Source organism: Amblyomma americanum, chromosome 1, assembly GCF_052857255.1.
Source record: "Amblyomma americanum isolate KBUSLIRL-KWMA chromosome 1, ASM5285725v1, whole genome shotgun sequence".
NCBI lineage: Eukaryota > Metazoa > Arthropoda > Arachnida > Ixodida > Ixodidae > Amblyomma > Amblyomma americanum.
In genome coordinates this window covers 383,242,336-383,248,453 of record NC_135497.1, presented here as the reverse complement: position 1 = coordinate 383,248,453, position 6,118 = coordinate 383,242,336, and the positions used below count along the sequence as shown (strand labels likewise).

Sequence of the window (6,118 nt, the reverse complement as noted above, 5' to 3'; positions counted from 1 at the left end):
TTAGATTTCGCTCTAGACTTGAAGGCACGGAAACATTTGGTCACAAGTCGCACCAACACCTAATTTCATTTACTTTAGCTTGCACCTCGATTCATAACTAGGTAAGCTGTTGTGTACATGGAAGCATAGGTCCGCGAGGAATATGATGCGCAAGCGCATGATTTCATTTTCGGCTAAGAAACGCGATGGCCCTAATATGTTGAACGAAGAAATACATAATGTGCATTGGACCACCTTGACCCCCAACCATACGCGGCTTGCGAGGGTTCCCAACGATTTCTCCTTTGACTCGCGGCCGTTTCGAAGTAAAGAAGATGACGTTCAGGGGATCGGCATGGCTTCTCGTTCGGTCACAGTGACCTGCAGACATTCATAACTGATGCACCTCGACATCAGGGAGCACACCTAATGGACTACCCGCCAGAGCTACACGTCATCAATGTCTCAGGAGTCCAGCCATTTCTCTGGTCGTTCAACAGTCCTCAACGAGGTGAGTGGTGCACAGCCTTTCTGCCCTGAATAAGCTGACCATGCGGCATTTGGACATTGTGTGATGACAGGCGGGTATGTTTAATTACTGAAGTACACGGTTTAGTCAATGCCCTTTTACTGCAGCTGAACACCCATCAGCACAGCATCGCGGTGTTTTCATCACGGACGTGCGCAGTTGGGGCGGGGGCCGGAATGCCCCCCCACCCCCCGAAATGATATAGAGGGGGGGGGGGAGCAAAATTTTACCACCTGTTGTTCCCTGGTACCCAAAAGACCTGGAGAGGCACTACCATGTTCATCGGCCCAGCCTGATAGCATGACCTTATGGTTCTAATTGCGGCTGATTTTTCATTTGCAGGCGTAGCTGTTTAAGAATGGTAGGCTAATGCGCAAATGGCTGCAGCATTTTCTGCGTACTAAAGTAAAAAAAAATAGAATACGCGGCACCAAACTTATTCGACCGGCAAGTAGAGAACCAAATTAAGCAACTTCCGCGTGGGATAGCTCTTGAGTTTCGGTCATCGCTTAACGTTAGGAAAGCAAAGAAGGACGCTTGACTATGACTCAGAATTTAAAAGAAGTAAATATATATTGTTCCAAGCTCAGACCGCCTTCTGTAGGATGATTCCGCTGAGACTGCGCCACTCGTGCACTGTATAAACGCCCGCGCTTTGGCGAACACTGAACCGCGCCAATACCTCCAGGGACGATGGCGGTGGAGAGGTAGTTCTTTTGGTGCGATCAGCCTTGACCCATGAAGTTGCATGGTACACGGGATTCCTAAACATGTCCTCGAGAAGGGAGTACTTCACGCGACATGGGACCAACTCAAACCCCCACGTTGACCGCTGCGAGGGCAAGCAAAAGCGGTGATTGAAGAATATGTCTCATGATGAAAGAGTTTGTTTTCTCTCTCCTCGGCATATGGAGCTTCTCTGTTTTGCAGACGACAGGCTCTGCAAGGAAATTTTAGAATTGCTGACATGCCTGCAAGATCGTAGCAGAACCGCGAGCAACTGCTACATGGGGTAGAACTGTAAAAGACGAAACGTATTCGCGTTGGATGTTTTGGGCAGTGCTGGCATTAACGCGGAATGAAAGAATGTCAACAAGCAATCATTATTAAGCTAACCACTCTGGCGTGCATCGGTTCTCGGAGTTAATGCGTTCCAGGCGAGTTTCCAAACTCGTGTTCCCCGAAGAAGACGCGCCGCCACTGGCAAAGCCACATGGCACACCAAGCAAGTCGGTGCTGTCAGGGTAGCTAGTTTCGTCGGATTAAGTTGCCTGAATGCCAAATTGCATGGGATCGTGACGGGTCTGCGCTGCTGATCTGCCTACCACCATAACACACACGATTGGGAGACGAATGATTTCGCCTCTCTGCCGCTGTTAGAGCGCTATGCAATCACTCGTTTATGCCACACTAGCTATATTGTCATTTCATACTTTTCGGTCCCCATGTTTATAAATCGGCCATCGGCCATCGGCCATTTTTTCAAATGTCGTGAAACTATCCTCACATCCACAAGCATTCCGCATCGTTGCAACTGTGCCATTGGACGTATATGAGACTGACAATTGCCCCTTACTCATTGTTTAAAAACTTCGAAGAGGCTGAGACCAATGAATCATCGCATAATAAAGAAGGCCATGTGGTTTAAATTTTTCCGAGCACTCTAGTAGGGCGTGTGTCTTAGGCCAAAGGGTTGCGTTGTCACTAAAGGCCCATAAATCGACTGATCAATTAAGAAACTCCTCGTCAAGGAGTTCGCCACCATTAACTTCTGAACTAGATCGACCGCAACGCAGTATAGTGAAGTCTACATTGCGTTTTAATGCAACTTTGGGAAGATTGCCATGTTCAAAGAGATGTTTCACGTACTTCTCTTCAGGCGCCCGTGAGTCTCATTGACTACAGGCCGGCCGACCTGACTTTATTCTGCGCACCGGTTGGCCACAAAGCAAAGAGAACGGGATGATTACGCACGGCGTTAAGCCAACGTAGAATCACAACGATCACCAAGGAGAGCAGCCACTGTGGTGACAAGGTCTAAGCGAGTGCCAGTGAGCAGCAGGCCGGCGAGGCAGACAAAGCCGCTGTCACGCTCTATGCCACCTACCCAGTCACGACGGAAGCTAGGCCCACATTTAAGGTATCTTCATTCTCCCGCATTATACGCCGAGAAAGACATCAATATTCAACAGTATACGTGAACGTTGTCAATCTCCGCTAAAATATTATAGGTCGTGCTGGCTCGTACAAATTTTTCTCGGTTGTTTTTAATGGTAATGAGGCTCCCATTTCCTTATCCTCAACTCATTGCCCTTTGGCTGCTTTTTCTTCCCTCTATATCACACCTCGGTTATGCATTTGTAACAACTTCAATGACCAACAAACCGTTCTCTTAATAAATACGTTTACTGAGATACTGCTTAGTGCGCTTGGGCATTGTTTTTCTTCACCCACACGAATAATGTTCGTACTCTCTAGCGATGTGTTGTTAAAAACTAAACCAAGGCGTTTCGTCAATTTTTTTTTAATGTTTCTGATCGCACGGTTAGGCTGGGAATCGGAAATACTGTGGCTAACAATCAGGTTCAGCCACGTATTTTCGCTCAGTGAATCCCGAAGTAGAGTGTTCTGCGATTTTGCGCTCCCCGTAGGTTACTTCTCTCTGATACACCAATGAATTGTTCGAGCTCAGTTTCACGCAGAAATGGCATTTCGTCGGCTGTATTATTTTGTACCATATCTCCTTGGAGCTAGTACTTGCATGATTTTGTAATAAGTCAGATATTCGCATCGTATGCGGCGAGGGCGAAGCAAAACAAGCCGCTACCAAGCAATTGCACCAGTGGCGCCCTTTTGCTTTGCTTTTGCAAATCCTGCCCTGAAGGTTCTGCAAAGGAAGGAGAAGGAGGGGCGTTGTTTTTTTGTGAATGGTTTTTACCGGCTTTTATTGGTCTATTGGAAACAAACTAACAAAACAAGGTGGCGCCACCTGCGCTATGGATGAGACAACGAATTTTTTTGCTTCCCCGTCGCCGTAGAAGATGTGAATAGCCGACTTTTTCTGATCGAACCATGTAGGTAGCGTAAACAAATGTGGTATAAATCAATATTGCCTGCCAAATGCCTTCTCTGTGCGAAATTAGAGCTTAGAAAACTCACCAGTTTAGCTGAAAGAACCATTCTATGGCGCGTGTAAAATTGCCGAACGCCCTCTATAGTAGGCCATGAATTTAAAAATGATAGAGTTTAACTTTTGTGTGTCCATTGCATTGGAGGCTTGCCCAATCTACACAGGGAAAAATTTCTAGTCAATACTTTTCCAATGCACTGGAAAAAAACTTTTGCTAATGGGCACCACGAGTCTGAGATCGTCTATATTAAAGTTTTCCGCTCTCTAACATCACAAAGTAAGGAAGAACTTGCATGACGAAGGCCGTGGCTTCATCAGTGTCAAAACTTTCCGACAGGCAGGCTTCCTTTTGCGCTCACAAAACGATTCCCGTGGTCTTGTTAGTCTTCATTAGGGTACATTTCCTCTGCCTGTTATCCTAGAAGGCCAGCTCGAGGCAAGAAGCCGATGGGAACTGATATGGCCCGGTTATGTTTAAGGTGATTGTTTCAGATTTCAAATGAACATACTGCTCTTTAGGGTGGCCTAATCAGGCAAAATTCGCACATATGAGTGCAGTTAAGTATTCTGCTTGATTTCATCTTTGCGTAACACATTTCTTGATAACGACACACACGTTTGTCTCTTGCAGTCAGGCCAAAGAGTCGAACAACGCTTCCAGTTGGAGTCGGAGGGCATTGTGGTGCCGCCGTGGTATGACCAGCCCAATTTGTAGCACAGAGGACTCAATTGGGTAAATCTTTGCTTCGCTTGGGACGGAACTAGAGTACAGGGCCGATTCTGGAGCAGTGCGCGCATTTTATTAATGACGTTATTGTAGTGAACTGATCGGCGCATATTATGCTCAGTATTTAAAACGTTATCAAAGTGCCGACAAGCTGTCATGTTAATTCTGCAATTTTTGTGACGCCTACGGATCCATTCCGACATCTGAAAACCAACTGCTGTTCTTGCTGACAACATGAAACGCAAATCGTTATGCCAAATATCGAGAAGATACCGCTACTTCGTTCAGTAATCAAGCGTGGTTTAGCCGAATTGTATTTGTGGGAGAGGCTATTCAGAAGTTTCAGTACGCTTAAAAGAAAATAATTCAAAAGTGAAGAATGTTTCCGCATCTCTGCGCGGAGCAGCCGTACGCTAGGCTCCAGCGGCGAGAAATCAACTGCCTCAAAACTGTCATAGAGAAAGTAATGCATGGCACGAGGAACGTAATTTGCGTACGATTGGGCCATGAACAGAAGGTACCAGGGCCATTATCGTTTATGGTACTACATTCTCCTAATTCTGTGTTTTTATTGTTATGCTTACGTCATGCTGACTTCGTGCAGAGCACATGTAATATTATGCGGTCCCCATTCCGCGCAGACCACTTGGCTCACCACGCCGGCGACACTACGGCTGTACCCACGCAGCCAGAGCACGGCGGCATTTTCCACCCCGTATTCATTTCGCACGTTTACCAAGCAGCCCTAGCTGAAGGAGTTCAGTCTACCAAAGTCTGAGAAAGCTATCCGTGGAGACGCTCTGCCAGCTGGCCTTGGACTCGCCCGGCTTCCACTTTCTCTCGATATGAATTCGCTGTCTTCCGAAGGTGACGGCTCGGGCTAGCTGCTACCGCAGCTTGCCACCGTGAGCGTGTGTGACTGGAACGACTTCTCTCTACAGACAGCCCGGTGTCGGGAACAGTGCATGCAACGTTCCAATTGTTTAAACCTTTATGCTGCCTCAGTGGTTTCCCAAATCATACATGGAAGCTCGTTCACCCATGGGCCTGTAAAAGCGTTGCCTTGAATTGACATGTTTAAGTGGTTCTTGTAAAGTGTCGTGGGTACTTAGGATAGTCGTGAAGGATAAACAGTATCGGCAGTAATATATGGCTAGGTACAAGCAGATCACTGATGGGTACCCGCTCAGGTTGAGCCAAGTGGGAGTGAGGGAGGATAGGAGTATAAAAATTGGTGGGGACGGGCTAAGGTGAAGAGATGTGGGAAGGGAGGCCAACGTTCCGGGGACAGGGCAGGACGTCCCGATTGAGCCCTCCACGGTGAACTTAAAATTAGATTACGAAGCAACAAGACGCATGACAATTAAAAAATATGAGCGAAACACGATAACAGTGTTCAGCATCGCCATTGAAACAATAAACAAAACGCGCCAAATCACAAGAATTTCACTTACAGGAGTAAAATAAATGACGTACAGCGCAAGGAAAAGTGTACAAGCAAACTTAAATTGCAGTCAAAAGGTCAGGTATCGATATCAGAGCAAATGAAGTCATAAAATGTGTGGTTAATAACAGGTTCCAAGTGATTACTGTGCGCAAAATGAATGACTTGGAGTAAAGGGACTTGCGGCATATGACGCGTTTCATTTTGAAGGGGTGGTCGCCATGTAGGAAGCCGTTTCGGTTTTGTTGAAATAAGTCATAGCGAGGTGGTGACGGGTGGTGATAAAGTCTACAGAAGAATTCTAGAAGT

The 6,118-nt window shown here is 46.6% G+C and overlaps 1 long non-coding RNA gene across 1 annotated transcript; it reads left to right on the top strand.

Moving 5' to 3' along the window:
- The first annotated feature begins 308 nt into the window (after positions 1–308).
- LOC144101689 (uncharacterized) lies at positions 309–6,104 on the top strand. The gene is made up of 4 exons (XR_013308033.1): positions 309–490; positions 2,388–2,648; positions 4,270–4,371; positions 5,007–6,104. It is a non-coding gene; the product is annotated as an uncharacterized LOC144101689 (long non-coding RNA).
- The last annotated feature ends 14 nt before the right edge of the window (positions 6,105–6,118 follow it).